Here is a 15313-nt window from a genome sequence, read left to right as displayed (position 1 = left end):
ATGACATTGCAGACATGAATATTATATGCAAAGCATGCAAAAAGGAGATATGCACGCTTGAACATATGCTCTGGGAGTGTGGGTCGCTCGGCCCTGGCATTTCCCGGAATCGGTTTTTAGGAATGATAAGATCTCCAGATCATATCCCTCAAGTCCTGGCTGTCCAGTACGCCCGTGATAGGGCTAGGAGGCTTGACCTCCCGGTCCCAACATGGGACTAGCCAGGCGGGTGGCAACACCTTGTACAGGACAAGAATAAAGTTTTTTCCTCCTCCTCCTCCTCCTCCTCCTCCTCCTCCGTGTCGTGTTGAACGACCGCGTGATTTCGCTTTACCAACGTCGTTAGCGCCTTCGTCTCCCCTTTGGCAGTACCAAAGGACTTGTAACCCGACAATTTCGCCAGCCCGTTTGTTTCCTGCATCATTATAATATCTGGGTTTTCTTTGTCTTTAAGGTGTTGTTGCAAAATGTATCGTTTTCGATCGTATCCTCTACAATTCCATTGCCGAATCGTGTATCTAATTCGTCTGTCCATGGCGGCGTTACAGGTTCTCCAATCCCTCTGCGGGTACCGGGGGCCTAGTGTACGGCTTAATGGCCGTCTTAACCGGTCCCCCCCCCTACTTGTTTGCGGTCCCCATATTGCTAGTTTCGCTTCGAAGTCAGCCATCATTTGTTGCACTTGCTGTAGTATCGCCTTTCCTAGCGCCTCTATCTTTGCCTCTATCTTTGCCTCAAGCCTCACTTCCAGTTGTTCTAGTTTAGTTTCAAATTTGGTTACTCTCACCAAAGTACTCTAACTCGAGTACTTCTCGAGTTAGATAATTAATTACAATTGCCTAATTAAATCTAAGTAATGAAAAAAAATTACTGGCAGCTACACCACTGTACCGGAAACAATATCCACTCGGTTTTGTTAGAGTAACGCAATTGCCTGCATATATTTATGACCTCTGCGTGCAAGTGACAATGGTTCCATCTTTAATAAATATTGTACATTATTAGAAGCGTTTTTTTTTTCATGAGTCGTTAGCATTGCTTACTGGAAACAGACGCAATACAGAGACACATCTCATTCACGCGCATTTCACACGCCGTTGATAGAAGAGTCTGCTGAAGGGGTCACTGAAGTTTGCAGGTTTTCTTCAGGGTCAAAAAAAAGCACGGAAAGAGATCTGAAACGAGGTGAACATACAACAACATAATCATTCTCTAGGCATAGGCTGTCCATACCTTGAGAAATAATTTTCAATTGGCTACCTCCTTCTTTTAAGAAAACGTAATACTATTTGTAATGTGTGTATATTTAAATATAGTGTGCATGTGCATGGTGTTTACAGCGGAAATATAAAACAATGTTTAAATGAGAAAATACGGATGAGACAGCCGCCGCTGGTCCTTATAATGCGTTTGTCCTCCTATATTCAGGAATTGCAGAAATAAAGCGAAATTATGAATTAAAAGCCGCGCGCGTCCGCGCCAACAATAATGCAGTACGCTATTACGCACAATAAAATTTTAAGTGAGAAGGTCGAGGTAACTCAAAAGAAACCTCAAATGATGTGGGTGACAAGACCCTAGTATTGTCATTTTACGTATTTTAGGTATTTTTTAGGTATTGCCATATTTTAGGGAGGGGCTCTGCCCCCTTCGGAAAACTCGTGAGGGGGCCCGGGCCCCTCCGGAGTTTCTAATTAAGTTTCTTAAACTAATTAAATTTCTAACTAATTACACTATGGCCTATATTGCACTTTACAAATTGTAGCCGTGGAGTCCGCAAGTTCCAGTTAATTTGTTAACAAAACGTCGTTTCAAGCACTGACCAGTCACTGGAATGACAATGCATTTCTCCGCAAAGTTCGGGAATTGATACCTCGAAACTGGCGCCGTCCTCAGAATTCGTTCCTAGTGGATCCGCCATGCAAAGTCCACCGCTAGAATTCGTAAATTGCAATATGGATCATAAAATAATTAGCTAAAAAGGTAATTTGTAAATTATTGTTAATTAGTCCATTTTGCATTTCAATTTTTTGTGCAAGTAGTGTCCGCCACTTCGAGTACACCGGCTCATAGACTAGAATAGAGCTATCTGCTACAGGCAACCTTTTCAAAATTTTGAAAGTATGTTCGCTGAAACACCCTGTATATATGTGTACGTTTTTCAACAATGTATGTTCCGCTGTGACTTACTCCAGAGCGCGGCTCTAACTGCGTCAGAAACAAAAAATAATACCACTAAAAAGCAAAGGAGAGCCTACAAATGCATACATTCGGAATATGGCCTATTGATAGCCGAGTCCCGCGAAACAAGGTCTGGCTCTCCCTCTTGCATTTTTAAAAAGATATGCCATTGCCTGGGCTTGCCGTCGAAGATTTTCACGAAGCCCCAAACGCGCTGTAACTGCAACAGCAGTTACAGACGATGCACAGTATACAAAAAGCTACACGCGCGACCAGTGTATGCGATGCTGTGCCCAAACACCGCAGATGCTCAGAGCACAAATGCACGCTGACGGAGCAAACGCAATGCGATCCTCGTCGAATTGATGCCCTAGAATATTTCTGACCTCGGCGACCGATTGGAGGCGTGATGGGCAGCTGAACGTTTTCCGGGCTAGATGTTACCGAGACGAGGCCAGGCCCGGTGCGCTAAAACATTAGCTAAAGCGTTAGCGTCAATGCAATGGGAGACACGTTTAGGCGTTTTACAGTCTTCAGAAGGCCTAATTTCATTATTATGATGGCTTGTGCGTTTGTATTTGCTTAAACATAAATATGCGGCATGCATCATTACCACGAACTCGCTTTACTGTGACAGCAATTAAAAGCTCCAAATTCAGTTTGATATGTCCGTCCGTCCGTCCGTCTTTTCCGTGACACTGCTGATGACAGCAGCCGCAATCGCACACATCAAGCCGTCGTCGTTGGTCGCGTCGTTGTCAGGGCACCTCGTCATCCCCAGCTTCGCCGTGGTTATAAGACGAATGAAACACAGTCGCATGCAGTAAATGAGTTCCGCGCTATAGAAATCGTTCAGGTATGTGGATGCTATTTCATCAAATCAAGCAAGGAGTTCTCGGTCTCTGTGTCGTGTGATTGAGCAGTTGGATTCCAACACAACATTCAATGCCAAGGACAGCAAAGGTTGTTGCCAACGAAGGTCACGCACGCTCATCCAACCGTGGCCGAGGCGCTTCGACAGCATCTTGAAACGGGCCATCACCCACGAGGAACGTTACCTCATACAGCTTACATGTCAGACACCCATGACGCCTACTCGAGAAATTTGCATTTGGCGCTTCAATGAACATCAGTGTAGGAAATTCGGCTTTATAATGTTCCGTCGTACCTCTCGGCGCATTGATCAAGGCTGTGAGCGATCATGTCAATCATGGAAGTCTTAGTGATCGTGATACCCTGACAGTGCAGTCGTCGTCGTCGTCGTCGTCGTCGTCATTATCATCATCATAATGATCATATTTCTATGTCCCCTTCAGGACGAAGGCACCTCCCAGTGATGTCAAGTATATATCTCTGTCTTGCGCTAGCCGATTCCAACTTGCGCCTGCAAATTTTCGAATTTCATCAATCCACTTAATTTTATGCATCCTCGACTGTGCTTCGCTTCCCCTGGCAACCATTCTGTAACTCCTATGATCCACCGATTATCTGCCCTACGCATTACGTGGCCTGCCCAGCTCCATTTATTATCCTAATGTGATCTGGAATACCGGATATCGGTTTGCGCTTTGATCCACACCGCTCTCGTCATGTCTCTCAACGTCCCACCAAACATTTTTCGTTCCATCGCTCTTTGCGCGTACCGTAATATGTTCTCGAGCTTCTTCGTTAACTTCCAAGTTTCTGCTCCATATGTTGACATCGCAGTAGAACAAGTCAACTTCTCATGGCTACTCTCCTTTTCCCCTCCCCTTCTTTCTTTTTTTGACAATATACGGCTGTGCCTAACTTTCTGGACAGTTGAAGTGGAAATTATTTTATTGTAAACAAGTCGAAGCACACAAGATGTGTGCATGATTCGATCCAGTGCACATTAAGAATTTAGAAGATGTTAAGTCTTCGAGAAACATTGGTCCATTATGTACGCGTATGTTACGTCAAACACACTTCAGGTGCTTCATTAGGAACAGCTTCTGAAAAATGTGCATGGCTACCGCACTGAGAGTGCCATTAACATGAGAAAGTTGAAGTGGATTCTACGTGCGTAATCTATAGCGACGTGATGTAATATTACTCAAATTTATTTTGTGTTGTTCCACGTGTCGAATTTTATGTCATGAATGAGGAACGCAACTACTCTGATTCTTACACCACGTAGCCATAGATTAAGCACGTGGAATCCACTTCAGTATCCACTTCCACTTGACCTTAAGTATATATATATATATATATATATATATATATATATATATATATATATATATATATATATATATATATATATATATATAACGATACGTTCTTTCGAGCGGAGTTCCCGCTTTCCGCGTAAGCAAAGTTCATTTGTCTGATGAAAGGCTTTAAGTAAAGCTTCATCGGCCCGTTCAATACTTAAATGCTAGGCACTAAGAAATGTTACTTGAAAAGTAGCTTCACATCAGTGCCTCATTTAATATCACCGGTGTTGCAAATCCGAACCCTGTTGCCGAAAAATAAAATCTAATGAAGAAAAACGGAGACATGGCTGCTACGAAACAGGCCGTAAAAGCCAGCACGAGCTCATAGGCACTTCACAGGTGGCAAATATTCAACGAAGGCTTTCGCTGTCTCAGTTCTGCCGAAGGTCGCCAAGCGAGATATACAAAATCTTACTACAAAATAAATAAATAGATACGCGTGAAATAAATGGAAGAAAAAAAGATGAGAAAATGCAGTAAATGTGATTGCAGTCTATTTGAACAGGAACGGCTTTTTCCTCCTCCCTCCTAGCAAACCTGTTCGAGCTATTTCATAAATATCATTCTTTTTTTTCCCTTCCTTTTTTTTTATTGTCGTTTTCTTAAATAAATAGTGAAGTATATGCCGAGCACCGTATGACGCTTCGTTAGCCTCACATCACGTGGAAATTTTTATGAAAAGGTTAACAATTGAAGATCTTGAACTCGTTAACCAGACTGTACTATATCTTACATTTATTGTCTTCACTTTAACCCATGTGAAAATCGTAAAAAGCCTGCGCAACCTTGTCGCGTCAGTGGACTTTGTTTGATTCGATTTATTTGATGATACTGGACGTGTTTTACTAATGTGGTCTTCTTTTCACTCTTCTTTTAAGCGCCTTAAAACAGCAAAGCACTCTGGCGAGATTCAGCATGCGCGACATCAGTTTCGTAAGTGACAGTGAAGGCTCATTTTTGTCACTCTGCGCATTCTGATATGAGAATGCTTATAGTTTCGAAGGGCTCCGCATGTCAGTCTATATAACGGCATGCTTGGGCCATGTTCTGAATCAACTACTTTCGGGGATACTTTCACTTGCGCGGCGTATCGTCCAATGCGACGCCTCATTGAAGCGCCGAACACATGCACTACGAAACTCCATGATGAGAAAATAACGGTGATCAGAAGCGTGCTGCTTCTTTCGTCATATGCATTTTCACTGCCTTAGCCAACCAAAACGCACTGAAAGTGATGCGGCCAAAACTGATTCGTTGACAATACCGTCCCTGAGCAACAGATTAACTATATCCGCGCTTCCTTCATCTTCGCTTTCATACTTCTTGCAATATCGAAAAGAGTTTGCTAATTTGTTGACCGACGACCACAACGGATCCGCTCTCCTCTTCTCAGATGAACCCTGCTTTATCGCAGTGCCAGTTATAGTGAACGGCTCTGGCCCCCCACTGACAACAACCTTACAGTACGATCGCTTTCTCCGGCGGATACTAGAAGCGTTCGCGCATGTTCCACGCTGGCATCTCATCGAAGACATTCCCACAGTAGAACCACTTTCTCTCGCAGACCCCGAAGCTTTCGCGAGAGTCTTACCTTCGCGGCAGGCGTACCTTAGGGAGAGAGAGAGAGAGAAAAGCGGTGTAAACGCAGCAGTGGAACAGCCGCAGCTCGTTTATCGAGGCGGCTCTATCAGCGCTGGCGCTCCGCTCCGTAGCCCAGGCGCGCGTAGGAGCCGGTGCAACGACGTGGTCGCGCTTTCTCCACCGACCACCGGACCACCACACCGCCTCCTTCGCTATCGCGAGAAAGAAGTAGAAGGGGCCGCCTGTTGTCTCCCCCTCGCTGCACGCCTCGGTGACGTCACGAGCACTCCTCGCGGCGACCCCGATCTTCGAGTCGCCCAGTCGGTCATGAGCGCCCGTGGAGCAACCAGTTTGCCGAAGCATCCCTGAGTGCTCCCCCCTTCCTGCGCTCGCGCCGAGAAACCACTCTTTGGATTACCTTTCCGGAGCGGCTGGCCATCGCTCCTACTCCCGTGTCCAGCGCGAAAGCCAGGTGAGAGCTCATCTACGCGTGTGGACGCCGCCGAGGCGCGACTTTGTGGTCTCGCGGGTGTCCGTGCGCGAAACCTGCTGTCATGTGAATGCACAGCTGTCGCCGGTTTCTCAGTCAGTGTCAGTCGAAGCTATACGACTCGTTAGCACGGTGTCAGCCCGATGAGCACGGAGTACAGAGGGTGACAACCGCGCCTCCTTCAAAGTTGGAACCGGATGAAGGTACGGTCACCACCCTGCGGTGATCAGACGTCGCCGGTGTGCCGCCCGTCGTTGGGCTCAAGCGACGACCGCGTGACTGCGTCGTCCATGTGCGTACACTTCATGCATGGCCTGCCATTCTTGAATGTACCCTTTCGGCATTTGCTAGTCTTAAAAGCTCTCTGATTAATATTTCAGTAGTGATAGCTGCATACGCCGTCGAACTGCAGTGTGGGACGTGGAGCAGACCGACAGTCGCGTCTCCTTTGACGGATAAAAACGAAGCGAGCGTGCGCTAATGGTCACCGCACCACTTTCGTCGAGTGACAGGTGATCGCGAATTTGGCTTGGCCACTGACATCGAGGTGAAGTTCTTTTAGCATACAGCATGGGCCGAGGATTGCTCCTCACACGCCGATTATCGCTAGTACGGACCGGACGAGACCAACGCATATGCCATCATTGTCCTTTTCAGTCATTGAGTCGTACAGCCCTGTCATCTTTAACTAAGCAAATAAATAAACCTCGTCATATTGCACGACTTTCGGTATGTATAAGTAAGGGTTATTATGTATAGCACTATGGCCACAACGACAGAGCGACCATGTCAAAACGCATTTGTAAACGGTGACATGAATACCAGTTTTTTGGCCGCATACGGAAAGCGACGTCGAGCCGGAGCCATTGCCGGCATTTGCTACAATGCTAATTTCGTGTGCAGCTAGCCGTACCCCTCCGCCCGCGCTCCATCGTCGTTTCCCAAAGTTCAGGAGCCGATTTACGGCACACAACGCTAAGGAAAATAAAGCTTTTATATTTTTTTTTTTGGCTAACAGCGAGTGACAAGAGATTATACACTTACCGCTCGTGCACCTTGGACGTCAGAAATAAATTGAAGTTTGATAAGTGTACATTAAAACACATTTTCCGTAGTACTGTGCACACGCAGAACCTATCAACAGTCGGCTCAACTTCTTTTTTTTTTTTTTTTGATACTCGGGGTAGACAGTTACTGCTAAGTTTGGGCCCGCTATACATAACGCCCCTTATTGCGAATTGATTTAACTTGTAATTCCCTGTAAGCGGGTGGCAAATATGCAACGACCGGCGCTACACAGCCACCACAGCTGCCATACAAAGCGCTCACGAAATCTTCGAACCAGCGGAAATTCAGGGCCTGTATTTACAGAAAACATATCTTGTGTAAGAGCGCTTTCTTATTCGCCGGCACCCGTCGCCTTATGAAAGTGATCGAACAGATAACGATGCGATCGTGGCAGTGGTGGCCAATCGCGGGCGGCTGTTGTGCAAGAGAAGTTGCGTGGATATGGGACCCTCAATTTAGCTTATCTCGAGGAAGGAATGCACCTGTTGTGTGTGCTTCTAGTTGGGGAAACATCCTTATTGCGAGGTCTTGCACTATAATATAGTCTTTGCCTCTGACAGCCAGAAGTTACCGACAGCCAGAAGTTACCGAATTAACCGTCTCCCTAAGCGCGGAGCAGAGGACAATTGTGGCTTTTTCGCTTGTTGAAATAGAGAATTCAGCACGTATATTGAATTGAATAAAAGGCAACCGAAGCATGCAGTCAGGTTGACTCGATAAAGGCCCGCGCGTTCAGCTATAATCGATAGCTAGAAGGCAGTGCGACAATGACTGAGTATTAATTCTACCATTCAAACGCATGCGTCAAATATTTTATTTGTTAACAACGAGTCATTCCCACAGGCTCACAGGGTGAATTAACATTTTGTTTGGATTGCTGACATCGATTCTGAGACTCAATCCTCAGCCATCAGCGCACGTGGAATGTAGGGGGCTTTTTGCCTCTGTCGGCAAGCTTCGCATACCGCAGTAGCATAGAGAGAGCGCAAGTGAAAGACGGAGGGAGCAACAAGCGTAATGAATAGCTGTTCGTAAACTGGGAGAGGAACATTCAAGTAAAACGATTGCAATTTCGCTGGCATTTATACGCTAAGAGGCATTAGGTACGTATGCTGCTCGCCTCATTTCATGAATGAATAAATTTTGTTCTGTATGACAACGGCAGCACGGCTTCGCCAGCTTCGTCAAGCTGAAGCATCCATCGAGATATGTACCGATTCTTTGTAGGCTTAACTTCCCTTTTAACCTGGCCTACTTGCATTTAGCTAAAAGAAAGGCAACTAGAAAGAGCAAACTGGTACGTGTAAGTGAAATGTTGGCAGCGTAAGAAAGGAAGAAGCGGAGAAGGAAAGGCAGGGAGGTTAACCAGTTTAGCTCAACCGGTTTGCTACACTAAGCATGGGAGCGGGATGGGGGGATGAAAGATGGGGAGGAGAGAGAGAGAGAGAGAGCACATATTTATACGCAAAGTATACTTTGCGAATAAATGCCAGGAGACACACTTATTTCGATGCAGAGAACAATGCAGTATCAATATGAACAAAGTGACTGTCGAGCTAGAAGCCCAGCAGAGGAACTTAACTACGGCCGACGCGCATCAGTCTAGCTATTTCAAGCCGCGGCGATTGGTAAACGTAGAGCGTAATATGCTGCATAAAAAGAAAATATTGCTTTATAAAAGCGCCAGATGGGGAGATAAAACAACCAACGCCAAATGCAAACATACATAGCAGTTCCCTCCTGAAATGAAATAGTGTAGCAAGGTCTCACTTTTCGACCCTTACGACATGCGCTGAGTGGCATTTGAAGGATTCCTTGTCTAAGCGTTGCGTAGCCACGTAGATGGCAACTTAGCGCGCTCAGTCGATTTGGCTTCAATATACCTGCCGTCGCTGTCCTTTGTTTCAACACATTTATTTTTATTTGTAACCGTGGAGTCCGTCCTGTCGCGGCGGCAAATATCACTTACTCGAGACGACAAAAGGCTCAAAAGCAGGCCTGCCGACAAAGAATCCATTGTCACGGTATAGAAGGTTTACGCATGGCAAATGAGCGCCCGCTTCTAGTCTTGTATGCGACCCTTGTCACGATCTTCGCGCAGTCGGAGGGGGCGACAGTTTGCTCGGCAAGTCGGGCCGTAAAAATGCACGCGCCGGAACGGTGCTCGCATATATATGCAACAGAGCTCGCTCGCACGCGACCGCATTCTCTGACGCGAAGGACAAGGCTCGACCGACTGACTCCCCGAGGAAAGAAAAAGAAGCGACATACGGTCGCAATAAAGAAACAAAAGAACGAAAAAGGAAAGAATTCCGAGGAGTGCGCGATCCGGAGGCGCCACGGGTTTCGCATTCTCCGCGTTATGCGCAAGGCGGCATATATCTTTGGACCGAGGCGACAAACACAGCGCGTCAGAGTCCAGCAAAGGAGAAGCGCGATTATTCGCGCCCACAGCTATAAGCGTGCCGTGTTCGACGACACTGGCATCCGGGACTACGCGGTTGCCTCGGCGGCGTCGAGAACGACACGAGGAAAAGCGAAGCTAACGGTGTCGCATGCCGCGGGCCAGTTCGGGTTAGCGGATCAACCAGTTCACCTTGAAGGGTAGTCGTGGCTAGCCAAGAAGGGACACTGCACAGCTGGACTGTTCGCTACAGAGTGCGCATAGAAAGCAGGCTGCTCGAGAGAAGAAAAAAGAAAAAGAAGGCCTTTCACGTTGAGACTCTTGAGAGGCGAGAGGCACTGCGCACACGAGAGGCTGCAGCCATCCGGCAGGTACGAGACGACATTCCAAGAGGGACGCGTAATCCGGCGTCTGTGATTTTCGCCGGCTGTGCTGATTCGGGGGAGAGGGGGTGAGCGTCGCCACAAAGGCGCTGAACCAGAGCGAACGAGGCCGTTGCTGCGGCGTGCCGGGTGCGACGGTGATGACCCCATATACGATGATACACTCTATACGGTATACGTGTGCATGATGGTGGTGCTACTTGACTGTGCCCTTTGCGTTTACTTTCGCACTGAGGCCAGCACCGTGTCAAACCACACGTGCCCTTCCCTTCGCTTTTCCCCGCGGTTACTTGCGTTTTCGCAACATGTGTACGTACTTGTGCGCCCGGAACCTGCGTGGTGCAGGGTGCTTGCTTTTCTTTGCATTCCGGGCCTGTTTGGCAATGACGGTAGCCGCGACGCTGCCATTTATAGTGCCCAGGTGGCAATGTTGAGGTAATACTACACAACTTTATTCCCTTCGCCCTCTTTCCGCCATCCACGCTCTTCCCTGCAACTATAACTGCTACGCGCGCATCGCTCGAAATCACTGACTGCTTAGGGCCACTTATTTTCTGTATTACTAAAGTCATGTGGAAAGGCTACATGTGACTCCGTTTGTTGCGTCTTATACGGACTGATGTGTTGTGGGACAAGACGGCGCTGGAGAAATAGCGATAGAACGGTGTGGAAATATAACCCGCATATAACGCATGTGATAGAGTATACATATACTTAAATATACACGGAACCTCATGGCGACGGCAAAAATTTGCTTGTATTGTCCATATAATTGTTATCACAATAATAACAGCTCTAGATTTAACCGTCTATACGCTTACGTACTGTAGACGAACTGAAGACGGCACGGAGACTAGACCAAAGGTGACTGGTAGCGAGTCGCTGTGCTGAAAGCAATGTCACTCTGTCGATCAGCACACTCACTTTATTAATCTGGCCAATGTTATCCGTCTGTGAAATGCGTGACCCTCGGATACATCGCAAAAGCACGCCCGCACCGCGTGCATATATATATATATATATATATATATATATATATATATACAGATGGCACTATAGTGGACATCGAACTGTCTTCGAGCTCTTGCGTGCTTCATGTATAATATAGCGGCCTTCAAGTAACCTTTAAGACGAAAAAAAAAAATCTGCATATTATTTTTTAGGCACAAGCAAAACTTAGCGCAGCTCCTCAAACCGAGGGCGGCATAAAGGAAAGCAACTTTCCCTTCTCTGTGCAGTGCGGCATGGCAACCATTCCTGCTTCATCGCGCTTATTATGCCTCTCTCAAAAGCCACGCTGCTGTCGATACCAATAAGTATATCAGCTTATCGACAAAAAGCATGACGTAAAAAAAGAAGACGTGTTATCGGAGCGATTCACGTGATTTCCGCCCTTTCTATTCACAATTCAGAACTCAGTGACCGCATGCATTGACCATAGAAGAAAAAAAGAAAGACAGTCAGAATTCAGATAGCTACACACTTTAGTGCATCCTTCTCTCCCCTTCTCTGTGCCCTGCAGAAGAAGCCTATTAAACCCCCTATGATTTTCCTTGGTTAATGTTTACTCACAGCGAGGCTCTTGCACTCCAGAGACCCGTCGGCACGTTGTTTCCGATCTCTACCGGAAATAATCTGTTTTCAGAAGACCAAAGAAAACGCATGCGTGCATATTTAAAGTGGGTGCAGTCAGAATACTGCAGTGATCATGGGTTTTCATTTGGAAGCGAACGTCCCCTCAGGGTTCGGCTCAATACCGCTTGGTGTCGGCAACTGTTTCCGTGGCAACCGATATGAATACATTGTTACGTGCCTTTGTATATTTGTCCGACGTCAACCGGATTCCGAATTTCAGGAATCTCGTTTTTCAAGTAAAGACCGCAAGGAAAAAGGCCTGAAACATGTATGGCAAATTCTGTTGCTGATACTATAGTGCGTGTCATCGCGAACCCTGTAAGTAGACCGTCTAAGCCGTTAGCTATACCACATGGGGTCTAATTGTTTGATCATCCAAACTGCTGAATTAACGGCTTGGATATCATTATTTGATATCATTAGTTGATGTTCTAAATATAGAACTCTTATTGAACGTATAGCACGAAGAGTTTAGCTCACAAAGCAATGCGGATTTCGCGAATATCCTTGAACTTGCGGGCACTTACACCGTCAAGGAAGAACCCCACCTGCTACATTACGATGTAGCACTGCTCTGGCTGCGACCTTCGTCTCGCGTCAACTCGATTGCAATATTCGTCTTCCTTCTCGACAACGTCGCGACTAACACACCGCGGTCAGCAGACGTGAGAGATCATAACCAACCACACGCCTATATGCTTCCTCGCGCTTCCTCGTAGCGACACATCATGGCTTTCACGACCATTTCAGCCGCGGCTTCTCGTTTTCTCCCCGGCCTTCTCCCCCACTGCGAGCCCCCCACGCATTCCTATATTTCAGTTCTCTCTTCCTTTCAATCTGCGCGTCTCTCCTGGCACTTTCCCAGCCGGAGGCACGCGGGCGCATCGGCTGCTTGCGCATCGCGGCAAATGACATGGGCGACAATAGAAGAAAAGGCCGTTCGTTCTCCGCGGGCGTGTAACACATGGCGCGTCGCGTTATGCGGGGGTGCACCGCGTTGCCTCGCAAGGAAGGCGGCTTCCAGCGTGAGCGAAGTGTGCGGAGTGCATCCGACTCGGCCTCGTGACGGTGGCGGCGGGGGCGAACAAGCCCCGCACGCTGCCTGCACTGCTCGCGAAGAGACTCCGAGGCCTCGCCTCGTGTACACGATGCCGTGGGACGAGGCCCCGGCCGCCCGCGCTCGGTGGCTTCATCGCAGCATTCAGCCAGGCGTGCTACGTGGGCCCATTGCGTTTGTCTCAGTGAGTATACACACATATATAAGGAGACGGCGACTGGAGCTTACTGCGCAAGCCTGGTTGTTGCGCGCGCCGCGAAGCATTTGCCTGGCGCCGAGGCAGCTTAGCGCTCTTCCGTATGCGCCGTGTGGTGAGGGCCTTCGCGGATTGCTTGCCGCGTAGCTTCCTTTTTGACCCGGCAGACCGATAGCTTTGCAAGTGTCCTTGACACTTGCAGTAGGTTGATTAGGCTTTGTTACGGAGGACTGGTTGGGCGATTCTGAAGCTGCGCAGTGCTTGACTCGCTGGCTGCCGTTTCCTCAGTCGACTAATAGTTCTATGGGCGACTGTGTGTAAAGGTTCAGCAATTTCAGCATCACTTTTTCTTCGCGATCGAAGGTCCTGTTTACAATAATATATAATTGTTAAGTTCACTGATCAATCTTAAGGATTAGCCAGGGACGTGAGCGGTTATATATGATCCATCGTCCGAGACACCATTAACGGCTGAGTAGACCTAGGTGTATAGGTAGCATATGGCAGCTGTGATGACACCGGAAGCGTACAAGAAGGAGATAATGAGAAATAAAGGACACGTGAGAAGATAGAGAGAAAGAAAGTATGGCCCATTTCAAAGACTAGGCTTTAATGTAGCTGGCGCAAAACTACAGCTCTGCATCTACTGTATTTTTGGCGACCTCAGTCGATTGGTCCACGGCGTTTACGTGAAAAAGAAACCGAAAACCAGAAGTATATATAGCACACTCCAGTGGTCACCCGCAATCGAACGTGTAAGGAGTCACCGGAAAACCTTTGTCTCGCAGAGCGCCGTTTCCGAAGCACCTCTCGAAGGGCCTCTTTCAATGGGCTGATAGCGTTGCCGGAAGTGCCGGCGGAACGAGCCTTATGCCATTGCGGGAACCACGGCAGTCTCTCTCTCTCTCTCTCTTTTTTTTCTCCATCCGGAATAGCCGTTACTTCCCGACACTTTGAAACGCCTCGCGAGCTGCGGCACCGTATAGTCACAGCGCTTTAAGCTGCGTCGATGCTGCAGCGCTGCTTCGAGAAAGGAGGAGAGGGAAGGGGGGTAAAAGGGGTCGCCCAGATTCGTCATTGTGTTGCGCCAGGCGGTGTACCGGTGGAACGGTGCCTCTCTCGCACCGATGTGTATAGGATCGCGTGTAGGCGGACGTAGAAAGACAATTAATCCTCACTTGCACTCAATTATTAGAAAGCAAGAAAAAGAAGGGCTCCGAGTATGCTTCCTTCGGTGACTCGTGTCGGATGTCACAACAAGAAAAAACGGGATCACCGAACTTGCATTTGCTCGCACAACGTGTGTTGCTGCGTAGCTGTAGGTGATGAGCATGAGTTTGCAAGCAACGCAGTCATCTTGCTGGTGTCACAGAGACATTTTAAGAAGCCACTATTGCGTCAATTATTCCGTGATGGTTTGCCTGGCCGTTCTGTTTTTCGCCTGGCTTGCTTTCTCTTTTGATAGCTGTGCATACCTTTGGTAAACGTTGATTGGTGGAACTTCCACGTGACGTGTTACAACAGCGACATGTGCGCACGCGGGCATTGCACGAGCACAGATAGAAAAAGAAGGACGAAACATCACAACAATGTGTGGGACAGTTTGATGTTGCCAATACACGGTTGCTTTAAGCCCTATACAGGGTGTTTCTGGGAACGCTTTCAAAAATTTTCAGAGGTTGCCTGTGGCAGATATCATAATTCTATTTCATGAGCCGGTCTACTCGAAGCGCTTGCACACAAAAATTGAAATGCAAAATCGACTAATTAATAAAAATTGACTAATACAGTTTTTGTCTAATTACATTATGGCCCATATTGCAATTTACGAATTCTAGCCATGGAGTTCGCAAGGCGGATCCACATAGAACGAATTTTCAAGATGACACCCGTTTCGAGTTATAAATTCCCGAACTTTACGGAGAAATGCATTGGCGTTCGAGGTAATTTGTTAACAAAACGTCGCTTCATGCACTGAAGCACACAAGTAACTGGAACGCCAGTGCATTTCTCCGCAAAGTTCGGGAATTTATAACTCGAAACTGGTGCCGTCCTGAGAATTCGTTCCAAGTGGATCCGCT

The 15313-nt window shown here is 47.4% G+C and overlaps 1 protein-coding gene across 2 annotated transcripts in view; it reads left to right on the top strand.

Moving 5' to 3' along the window:
* Nucleotides 1–6311: 6311 nt before the first annotated feature.
* The window catches only part of kkv (hyaluronan synthase-like protein kkv), a 103759-nt gene continuing 94757 nt past the window's right edge, over nucleotides 6312–15313 (top strand). Inside the window, exon 1 of one of the 2 annotated variants that reach the window (XM_075680785.1) lies at nucleotides 6312–6471. The gene's annotated coding sequence lies outside the window, so the exon portion shown is untranslated. Of the gene's footprint in view, nucleotides 6472–12977; nucleotides 13221–15313 lie in introns of those variants that run through there. The other variant, XM_075680786.1, reaches the window with a different exon arrangement.

Source organism: Dermacentor variabilis, chromosome 2 (genome assembly GCF_050947875.1).
Source record: "Dermacentor variabilis isolate Ectoservices chromosome 2, ASM5094787v1, whole genome shotgun sequence".
Classification (NCBI taxonomy): domain Eukaryota; kingdom Metazoa; phylum Arthropoda; class Arachnida; order Ixodida; family Ixodidae; genus Dermacentor; species Dermacentor variabilis.
The sequence above is the reverse complement of the archived record's forward strand: the minus strand, read 5'-3'. Positions and strand labels throughout refer to the sequence as shown.